The sequence below is a fragment of the Hemiscyllium ocellatum genome, chromosome 5 (genome assembly GCF_020745735.1).
Source record: "Hemiscyllium ocellatum isolate sHemOce1 chromosome 5, sHemOce1.pat.X.cur, whole genome shotgun sequence".
NCBI classification, from domain to species: Eukaryota; Metazoa; Chordata; class Chondrichthyes; order Orectolobiformes; family Hemiscylliidae; genus Hemiscyllium; species Hemiscyllium ocellatum.
The window spans coordinates 25,033,935-25,045,109 of record NC_083405.1 but is presented as its reverse complement, the minus strand read 5'-3'; the positions used below and the strand labels follow the sequence as shown (position 1 = coordinate 25,045,109).

Genomic DNA, 11,175 nt, shown 5'->3' with positions numbered 1-11,175 from the left:
CCATCTGCCATTTCTCAGCCCATTGGCCCTTCTTATTGAGATCCCGTTGTAATCTGGGGGAACCTCCTTCACTGTCCACTACACCTACAATTTTGGTGTCATCTGCAAATTTACTAACTGTACTTCTTATGCTCATATCCGTTTCATTTGTATAAATCACAAAAAATAGTGGACCCAGCACCAATTCTTGTGGTATTCCATGGGTCACAGGCCTCCAGTCTCAAAAATAACCCTCCACCACCATCCTCTGTTTTCTACCTTTGAGCCAGTTCTGGAGCCAAATGGCTAATTCTCCCTGTATTCCAAGAGATCTAACCTTGCAAACCAGTCTTCCATGAGGAATCTTGTCAAACGCCTTATCAAAGTCCATATAGATCACATCAACTGCTCTGTTCTCATCAATCCTCTTTGTTACTTCCTCAAAAACCTTGATTTCCAATGCACAAAGCCATGCTGACTATCCCTAATTAGTCCTTCCCTTTCCAACTACATGTACATCCTGTCCCTCAGAATTCCCTCCAATAACTTGCTCACCACCGCATCAGGCTCACTGGCCTACAGTTCCCTGGCTTGTCCTTACCACCCTTCTTAAACAGTGGCACCACGTTGGCCATCCTCCAGTCTTCCGGCACCTCACTGTGAGTATTGGTAATACAAATATCTCAGTAAGTGGCCCAGCAATCACTTCCCCAGCTTCCCACAGAGTTCTAGGTTACACTTAATCAGGTCCTGGGGATTTATCCACTTTTATGTGTTTCAAGACATCCAGCACTTCCTCCTCTGTAATATGGACAATTTTCAAGATGTCACCATCTGCTTCCTGACCTTCCATATTTTACATATCGTTTTCCACAGTAAGTACTGATGCAAAATACTCGTTTAGTATCTCCCCCATTTTCTGTGGCTCCACACAAAGGCCGCCTTGCTGATCTTTGAGGAGACCTATTCTCTCCCTAGTTATCCTTTTGTCTTTAATGTATTTGTAAAAACCCTTTGGATTTTCCTTAACTATTTGCCAAAGTTATCTCATGTCCCCTTTTTGCCCCCTGATTTCCCTCTTAAGTATACTTCTGCTGCCTTTATACTCTTCTAAGGATTCACTTGATCTATCCTGTCTATACCTGACATATGCTTCCTTCTTTTTCAGAAACAAACCCTCAATTTCTTTAGTCATCCAGCATTCCCAACACCTACCAGCCTTTCCTTTCACCCTAACAAGAATATATTGTCTCTGGACTCTTGGTATCTCATTTCTGAAGGCTTCCCATTTTCCAGCCATCCCTTTACTTGCGAACATCTGTCCCCAGTCAGCTTTTGAAAGTTCATACCTAATACTATCAAAATTGGCCTCTCTCCAATTTAGAACTTCAACTTTTAGATCTGGTCTATCCTTTTCCACCACTATTTTAAAACTAATAGAATTATGGTCACTGGCCCCAAAATGCTCCCCCACTGACAACTCAGTCACCTGCCCTGCCTTACTTCCCAAGATTAAGTCAAGCTTTGCACCTTCTCTAGTAGGTACATCCACATTTACACATTACACCAAAATTTATGGTGGAGTGGGCAGCAAAGAAGATTACCTCAGGACCTTGATCAGATAGGCTGATGGGCAAAGGAGTGGCATATGGAATTTAATTAAATAAATATGAGGTGCTGCATTTTGGAAATGCAATCAGTACAGGACTTGTACATGTAGTGATAAGCTTATGTGGTGTGTTGCTCAACAAAAAAACCTTCGAGTGCAGGCTCATAGATCTTTGAAAGTAGAGTTACAGGTAGAGCAGGTAGTGAAGAGGGCACTTGGCATGCTTGCCTTTATTGACCAGTGCTGAAAATGTGTTGCTGGTCAAAGCACAGCAGGCCAGGCAGCATCTCAGGAATAGATCAGTGCACTGAGTATAGAAATCGAGAGGTCATGTGGCAGCTGTACAGGACATTGGTTAGGCCACTTTTACTGTCTTCAATTCTATTTTCTCTGCTATAGTAAGGATGTTGTGAAACTTGAAAAGGTTCAGAAAAGATTTACAAGGATGTTGCCAGTGTTGGAGGGTTTGAGCTATAGGGAGAAGCTGAACAGGCTGGGGCTATTTTCCCCGGAGCATCGGTGGCTGAGGCGTGACCTTATTGAGGTTTAGAAAATCAAGAGGGTCATGAACAAGATGAATAGCCAAGATCTTTTTCCCAGGGTGGGGGGGGGGGGGGGGGTCGATATCGGTTGAAGGTGAAAGGGGAAAGATTTAAAAGGAATCTAAGGGGCAATTTTTTCATGCAGAGGATGGTCTGTATATGGAATAAGCTGCCAGAGGAAGTAGTGAAGGCTGGTACAATTACAGCATTTAAAAAGGAAGGGTACATGAATAGTAAGGTTTTAGAAGGATATGGGCTAAATGCTGGCGATGGGACTGGATGAATTTTGGATATTTAGTCGGCAAATTCGAGTGGGACCAAAGGATCTGTGTCCATGCTGTACAGCTGTATGACTCTATGACTGGAAAAGGAAAGTGGAGTTGAGGATTATCACATCAGTACAAACTGTTTAATCACAGAGTAGACTCAATGGGTTGGATGTCTACTTCTGTTCCTCTGTCTTATGGTCTTCATTATGAGTGGGGTGGGGTGCTGTCTAAAACATTCAGGATGCCCACTGTTGTGGAATGCACAACTTCAGGGGCTCCATTATCAGGACAAAGAGGGAGTCAGGGCTGAGGAAAGTCCATCAGGATAGGAGAATACAACACATTAAGCAGACATATTGTTAAGGACTTTGCAAACTGTGTACTCATTGCACATTATGCTACCATATTATGATACCACAGAAACCTGCGCAACCAATGAGACTGTAAAGTGCAGTAATATGTGACTCAAATGACGCTCAGGGAGGCAGCAGTCTGTTGGAGTCCTAAACCCAGTGTGTGGGTGGAGGATAGACCCGTTGCCCTATTTTATTTCAATAAACTGCCTCTGACTGCAGTATCACGTTAGAATCGATCAATTGGCAGAGTAAACATGATAGAGCTCTCTGAGCTGACACTTTGAAGCAAGTAGACGCGGAAAGGAAGGAGTGCCTTTACTTCCTTCACAAAAAGACTGAAGTCTGTCAGGCAGCGAGATTTGAGGACAGTTGGCAGTGAAATTGAAGGCGGAGGCATATCAGGAGACAAACACATAGTTGGGCGGATCCGCCAACTTAGTGAACCCACGTCCACAATTCGGATCCAGAATCAGCAGCGGCTAGATCAAGTAACTTTTGTGAGACAGGATCGAGAATCATCGCGGGACAGAGCCAGAAGTGAAGGTCATTTTTAGGGTGGTGGTTAAGGGGCGAAATGAGAGCCATGTCTAAGATGACACCTTTAGTTGGGGAACTGAGGTCTCAGTAACTACATTTCAGGTGGATTAAAGAACAACTTTAATAGATAAAACGAAGAAAACGATTTGGAATCTCAGGGTCTGGGGAGGGGAGCGGGTGAAGAGGAGCTAAAACAAAGTCACACAGGAGTCTGGCAAAGGCTGTGAAAAATTATCTTCATACAACTACCGCGGCTGTCTCAGTACTTTGGAAAAGACAAAAGAGTTTATGTGTCTCTGTGTCGATGTTTTGTCTCTTTGTGCAGGATCTATTCCAGAAAGGAAGGGATAAACGAGGCACAGACTGATTCAGAACTGCCGAACAGATCAGTGAGCTGGCAAAGTGAGGTTCCTGAAGTGCTGCAATATCGATGAAAGGAGGGAGCTGAATGAGAAAATATTCAAATAGAACAGGAGAAAGAGAGAGAGAGGCCACCTATCGGGGTTTACAGTCGAAAGACGAGTTCAGTGCAAGACATGCATGATGTGACTGAATCCCAGGTAGTTGTAAAGGCAAGTTACAGGAGCAGAGAGAAATCAATTACTCGCGGTGAATACACGCCAGAGACGGACTGTTACAGGCTGCCGCTGAATCTGAAACACTCGGTTAAAACCATTTAGGGCGAGAAGCAGCTTCTGTAGTTTTGTGGTTTGCGTGTCATCGTCTGTCACTTCCATGTGTGTTCCCTTTCTGGGACATTGTGGATATGGTTTTAAAGCAGTTTGCTGCTTAGGCTATCACGATTGATTTGTCTGTTTTCATTCATTTTCAAAACACATGCTCGGCTTTTCCACCTGAAACAAATGAATGTGTTTAAATGTTGGAGTAATTGTAACGAATTCTGCATTGGTTGGACAGACTTTGGGGTTAAAATGTGTCGCAAAGTTTAAGGATTTAAAGATTTGGGCTTCTATCACAGTTGTTCAGAGATTTGGGAGGATTTATTTTAATTTCAGATGCTGCTCATTGTGATTGAGAAACAAACATTTCAGGAGAATTGGATTCCAAAGATAAACAAGTAGCAAGATGTTTGGAGAGACATGATCAATCTAAACTCCAGAAATGTAGATCCGGGCTTGAGGGAAGTTACCTAGATTTAATCATTCAAGTTGCTGTGTAACATGGACATTGTGACTTTAAAAGCTAAAGTACATTGCCACAACTGTGGAGGGAGTTCTAGTCATTTTTAAATATCTAATCGTTTATTCCCATAGTTAAAGAAACAGCAATTCAAATGTAAATGATTCCCAAGGCTGTAATAGTTCGGGAAGTACAAAGACCCACAAGTTGCTGATGTGAAATGGTTACTTTGTGTGTGGCCAAACTATGTGGACTTTAAACAAACTCATTACCTGATACCAACAAACTGTCTACGTGTGACTTTACACCCATGGCAATTTTACCTCACATGTGCCTCTGAAATGGCTGAGGAAACCACTCAGTTATGCATGGGAGATCATGTCTCACAAACTTGATTGAGTTTTTTGAAGAAGTAACAAAGAGGATTGATAAGGGCAGATTAGTAGATTTGATCTATATGGACTTCAGGAAGGCATTCGACAAGGTTCCCCATAAGAGCCTGGTTAGCAAGGTTACATCTCACAGAATACAGGGAGAACTAGCCATTTGGATACAGAACTGGCTCAAAGGTAGAAGACAGAGGTTGGTTGTGGAGGGTTGTTTTTTAGACTGGTGGCCTGTGACTAGTGGAATGCCCCAAGGACTGGTGCTGGGTCCACTAATTTTTATCATTTACATAAATGATTTGGATGTGAGCATAAGATGTACAATTAGTAAGTTTGCAGATGACACCAAAATTGGAGGTGTAGTGGACAGCGAAGAAGGTTACCTCAGACTACAACAGGATCTTGACCAGATGGGTAAAAAATGAGGTCTGCAGATGCTGGAGATCACAGCTGCAAATGTGTTGCTGGTCAAAGCACAGCAGGCCAGGCAGAATCTCAGGAATAGAGAATTTGACGTTTCGAGCATAAGCCCTTCATCAGGAATAAGAGAGAGAGAGCCAAGCAGGCTAAGATAAAAGGTAGGGAGGAGGGACTAGGGGGAGGGGCGATGGAGGTGGGATAGGTGGAAGGAGGTCAAGGTGGGGGTGATAGGCCGGCTGAAGAGCTTCTGTGCAGAGGAGATGACCTGGGGGGTGCAGATGGGCCAATGGGCTGAGAAATGGCAGATGGAGTTTAATTCAGATAAATGCGAGATGCTGCATTTTGGGAAAGCAAATCTTAGCAGGACTTATATACTTAATGGTAAGGTCCGAGGGAGTGTTGCTGAACAAAGAGACCTTGAAGTGCAGGTTCCTAGCTCCTTGAAAGTGGAGTCACAGGTAGATAGGATAGTGAAGAAGGCGTTTGGTATGCTTTCTTTTATTGGTCAGAGTATTGAGTACAGGTGTTGAAGGTCATGTTGCAGCTGTACAGGACATTGGTTAGGCCACTGTTGGAATATTGTGTGCAATTCTGGTCACCTTCCTATTGGAAAGCTATAGGGAGAGGCTGAACAGGCTGGGACTGGTTTCCCTGGAGAGTTGGAGGTTGAGGGGTGACCTTGTAGAGGTTTACAAAATCATGAGGGGCATGGATAGGTTACATAGACAAAGTCTTTTCCTTGGGGTGGGGGAGTCCAGAGCTAGAGGACATAGGTTTAGGGTGAGAGGGGAAAGATATAAAAGAGACCTAAGGGGCAACTTTTTCACGCAGAGGGTGGAACGTGTATGAAATGAGCTGCCAGAGGAAGTGGTGGAGGCAAGTACAATTGTAGCATTTAAAAGACATTTGGATGGGTGTGTGAACAGGAAGAGTTTGGAGGGATATGGCCTGGATGCTGGCAGGTGGAACTAGATTGGGTTGGGATATCTGGTTGGCATGGACGGGTTGGACCGAAGGGTCTGTTTCCGTGCTCTACATCTCTATGACTCTGTGAAGGAAAAAACAAAAAAAAAGACTGATCAACTGTCACCAGAAATGACAAATGCGAACACAGCTCTGTTGAATCTGCAAAGTTCTCCTTACTAGCCCCTGGATGTTGCTGCCAAAATTGGGAGACCTACCTTACAGACTAGTCAAGCAATAGTCTGGAGGAGGCATATTACAGAATTATACTTGACACAAAACATTCCAGACCAACACCAACACCAACACCATCCCTGAAGACCCGGTGGCACTAACATAGACAATCAGGAGAGAACAAAAATAGAAACTGCTGGAAAAATGCAGTGGTCTGGCAGCATCTGTTGAGAGAAATCAGAGTGAATATTTTGGGTCCAGAGATCCTTCCTCAGAACTGATGATAGTGAGGAAAAAAAATGTATTTTTATGCAGAAGGTGGGGTGGGGAGGGGGTAAGGTGTAAAGGATGAGTGAAAATAGAGCCAAAGAGAGAGAAGATCAGTTGGTCAGACAAAAGAGTGTATAACAATCAGTCTTGGAGGATGAATAGCTACTACTGGGGGCTGAGTTGTGTGAAATAGCAGACCATGTGATAACAAGGCCCGGTGTGTTAGGGTTGCAGTAAGGACAAGGGAGAAGGTGCCTGATGCCCTAAAATTGTTGAACTCAATATTGAGTTCAGAAGTCGTAGAGTTCTCAAGTGGAAAATGAGGTGCTGTTCTTGCAGCTTGCACTGGGCTTCCCTGGAGCACTACAGCAAGCCTGAAGCAGAGATGTTGGCCAGGGAACATGGTAGTGTGTTGAAATGTCAGGCAACTGGAAGTTCAGGGTCTTATTTTGGACAGAATATAGAATATACGTGTTCTGCAAAGCAGTCACTCCAATGTAGAGGAAACCACCTTGTGAGTAGCAAATGCAGTCGACTAGATTGAGTGAAGTGTAGCTGGAAAATGTGGCTCTTGGATAATGAGGAGGGAGGAAAGGTTACACCTTCTGTGGTTGCAGTGGAAGTGCCATTGGTAGTGATGGGGGTTGCGCTTGATGGTGTGCACGTGTTGGGAGTGAAGGAGTGTATCATGCTGTCCGGTATGAGTAGGAGTACTCAACATTAACTCTGGACTCCATGAAGTCTTACGACATTACGTTAGCATGACAACAAAACTTGCTGCTGATTGGCAATTAAACAACTTACTGCAGGGGTAGACTCCGCAAACCATCCAATCCTCAATAACAGGAGAGCCAAGCATGTCAGTGCAAAAGATGAGGCTGAAGCATTCACAACAATCTCCAGCCAGAAGTGCCAGGTGGATGATCCATCTTGGCCTCCTCGAAAGATCCCCAGTATCACAGAAATCAGTGTTCACCCAATTTGATTTAGTCCACATGGTGAAGGCACTGGATACTGCAAAGGCCTTAAGGCCCTGCCAGCATTCTGTAGATTAGATTAGATTCTTTACAGTGTGGAAACAGGCCAACAAGTCTACACCGACCCTCCGAAGAGTACCCACCCTGTCCCATTTCCCTCTGACTAATGCACCAAATACTATGGGCAATTTCTCATGGCCAACTCACCTGACCTGCACATCTTTGGACTGTGGAAGGAAACCAGAGCACCCAGAGAAAACCCACACAGACACAGGGAGAATGTGTAAACTCCACACAGACAATAGATAACAGGTGCAGGAGTAGGCCATTCTGCCCTTTGAGCCTGCACCACCATTCAATATGATCATGGCTGATCATCCTTAATCAGTATCCTGTTCCTGCCTTATCTCCACAACCCTTGATTCCACAATCCTTGAGAGCTCTATCCAACTCTTTCTTAAATGAATCCAGAGACTGGGCCTCCACTTCTTTCTGGGGCAGAGCATTCCACACAGCCACCACTCTCTGGGTGAAGAAGTTTCTCCTCATCTCTATCCTAAATGGTCTAACCCATATTTTTAAGCCGTGTCCTCTGGTTCGGTACTCACCCATCAGCGGAAACATGTTTCCTGCCTCCTGAGTGTCCAACCCTTTAATAATCTTATATGGTCTCAATCAGATCCCCTCTCAGTCTTCTAAACTCAAGGGTATACAAGCCCAGTCGCTCCAGTCTTTCAGTGTAAGGTAATCCCGCCATTCCAGGAATTGACCTCGTGAACCTACGCTGCACTCCCTCAATAGCCAGAATGTCTTTCCTCAAATTTGAAGACCAGAACTGCACACAGTATTCCAGGTGTGGTCTCACCAGGGCCCTGTACAGCTGCAGAAGAACATCTTTGCTTCTAAACTCAATCCCTCTTGTTATGAAGGCCAGCATGCTGTTAGCCTTCTTCACTACCTGCTGTAACTGCATGCTCACCTTCATTGACTGGTGTACAAGAACACCCAGATCTCTCTGTACTGCCTCTTTACCTAAAGTGATTCCATTTAGGTTGTAATCTGCCTTCCTGCCATGCAGCTGACCACTCACCTAACTTGTCCAGATCACCCTGTAATCTCCTAACATCCTCATCACATTTCACCATGCCACCCAGCTTAGTATCATCAGCAAATTTGCTAATGTTATTACTAATACCATCTTCTATATCATTAACATTTATTGTAAAAAGCTGCGGTCCCACTACTGATCCCTGCGGTACCCCACTGGTCACTGCCTGCCATTCTGAAATGGAGCCGTTTATAACTCCGCTTTGTTTCCTATCAGCCAACCAACTTTCAATCCAAGTTAGTACTTTGCCCCCAATACCATGCGCCCTAATTTTGCTCACGAACCTCCTATGTGGAACTTTATCAAAAGCTTTCTGAAAGTCCAGGTACACTACATCTACCGGATCTCCCTCGTCCATCTTCAGAAGATTAGTCAAGCATGATTTCCCAAGACAGGAATTGAACCTGGGACCTTGGTGCTGTCAGGCAGCAGTACTAACCACAGAGCCATCATGCCACCCCAATAGTACTGAAGACCTGTCCTCTGGAACCTACTGCATCCCTAGGCAACTTGTGCCAATTCAGCTACAATACTGGCACCCAACCGGCACTGTGGAAAATTGCTCAGATGTGACTTGTACACAAAAAGCAGGACAAATCCAACCCAGCCAATTATCTCCCATCAGTCTACTCTCAATCATCAGTAAAATGATAGAAAGTGTCATCAAGCAGCACCTGCTCAGTGATGTACAGTCTGGGTTCCACCAGGGCCACTCAGCTCCTGACCTTATGACAACCTTCATTCAAACCTGGACAAAAGAGCTGAATTCTGAGGTGAGATGGCAGTGGCAGCTCTTGACATGAACATTGCATTCGACCAAGTGTGGCATCAAGGAGCCTTAGCAAGACTGCAGAGCTTTGATTTGATTCCTAGGTTGTGAGACACCATCTGGAACCAATTGCTGATACCATGAGATATCAGTTGCTGATACCATCTCGAAACAGTGCTCCCAGGATTGCCGTTATTTTCCAGTCTTTTGCATTACAAAAGGGAAATTTCCAAACTGCCTAGCCCTTGAAAATCACTGAACTCAGCCTTGGTTTCATGTTTATTTATTGTCCCTAATTTCAGAACAGACTGTATTAGGGCCAGAGCAGTCTCTGACTGACTTACACTGTGAGAGCAAGTGGTGTCTCACGCTGGGGTACAGACTGTGTTAATGCGAGTTCTGCCTCTCACTGGGGTACAATGATAATGCTAGTGCTGTCTCTCACTGTGATACAGACTGCATTAGTGCCAGTGCTGTCTCTCATTGTGACACAGACAGCATCAGTGCCAGTGCTGTCTCTGACTGGGACACAGACTGCATTAGTGCCAGTGCTGTTTCTGACTGTGGTACAGACTATGTTATGGCCAGTGCTGTCTTTCACTGGGATACAGTGTCCATTAGTGCCAGTGCTGTCTCACACTGGGATACTGACTGTGTTAGTTCCAGTGCTGTCTTTGTCTGGGATACAGACTGTGTTGGTGCCAGTACTGTCTCACACTGGGATACAGAGTGTTTTAGTGTCAGTGCTGTCTCTCACTTGGACACAGACTGTTAATGCTAGTTCTGTCTCTCACTTGGATATAGACTGTGTTAGTGGCAATGCTGTCTCTCACTTGGATACAGAATGTGTTCATGCCAGTGCTGTCTCTGACTGGGGTACAGACTATGTTACTGCCAGTGATGACTTTCACTGGGATAGAGTGTGTGTTAGTGCCAATGCTGTCTTTGACTGGGATACTCACTGTATTAGTTCCAGTGCTGTTTTTGTCTGGGATACAGACTGTGTTGGTGCCAGTGCTGTCTCATACTAGGATACAGTGTTTTAGTGTCAGTGCTGTCTCTCACTGGGATACAGACTGTTAATGGTCTATAATTGCTGAAGTGGTATTTACAAGCTTTGTTGAACAAGGGAATTACGTTCCAAATTCTCCACTTCTCCAGCACCACTCCTGAATCCAGGAAAAATGACTAGTATTTCTACAATTTTCATTTGCACTCCATTCAATATCCTTGGATACATCTCAGTTGAAAAGTTTGGTGCTGGAAAAACACAGCAGGCCAGTCAGCATCTGAGGAGCAGGAGAATCAATGTTTCGGGCATTAGCCCTTCTTCAGGAATGAGGGCTGGTGTGCCAAGCAGGCTGAGATAAAAGGTGGGGGGTGGGGGGGGATGTTGGGAATACGATAGGTGGAAGGAGGTGAGGGTGAGGGTGAATGGTCAGAGAGGGGATGGGGGTGGAGAGGTCAGGAAGAAGATTGCAAGTCAAGAGGGCGGTGCTGAATCCGGGGGTTGGGACTGAGGTAAGGTGGGGGGATGGGAATTGAGGAAGCTGGAGAAATCTATATTCATCCCATGCGGTTGGAGGGTTCCTAGGCGGAAGACTCCTGCATGTCCTTGGCGGAGTAGGAGGGGGAGTTAAAGTGGGTGATCATGTACAGTGAATGCAAATCTCTCT

At 44.9% G+C, this 11,175-nt stretch overlaps 1 protein-coding gene across 3 annotated transcripts in view; it reads left to right on the top strand.

The window, feature by feature from the left end:
• Nucleotides 1–2,980: 2,980 nt before the first annotated feature.
• LOC132815632 (ornithine decarboxylase-like) overlaps nt 2,981–11,175 on the top strand; it is a 67,397-nt gene continuing 59,202 nt past the window's right edge. For 2 of the 3 annotated variants that reach the window (XM_060824587.1, XM_060824589.1), the window contains exons 1-2: nt 2,981–3,298; nt 3,618–3,864. The gene's annotated coding sequence lies outside the window, so the exon portion shown is untranslated. The remainder of the gene's footprint in view (nt 3,299–3,617; nt 3,865–11,175) is intronic. The other variant, XM_060824588.1, reaches the window with a different exon arrangement.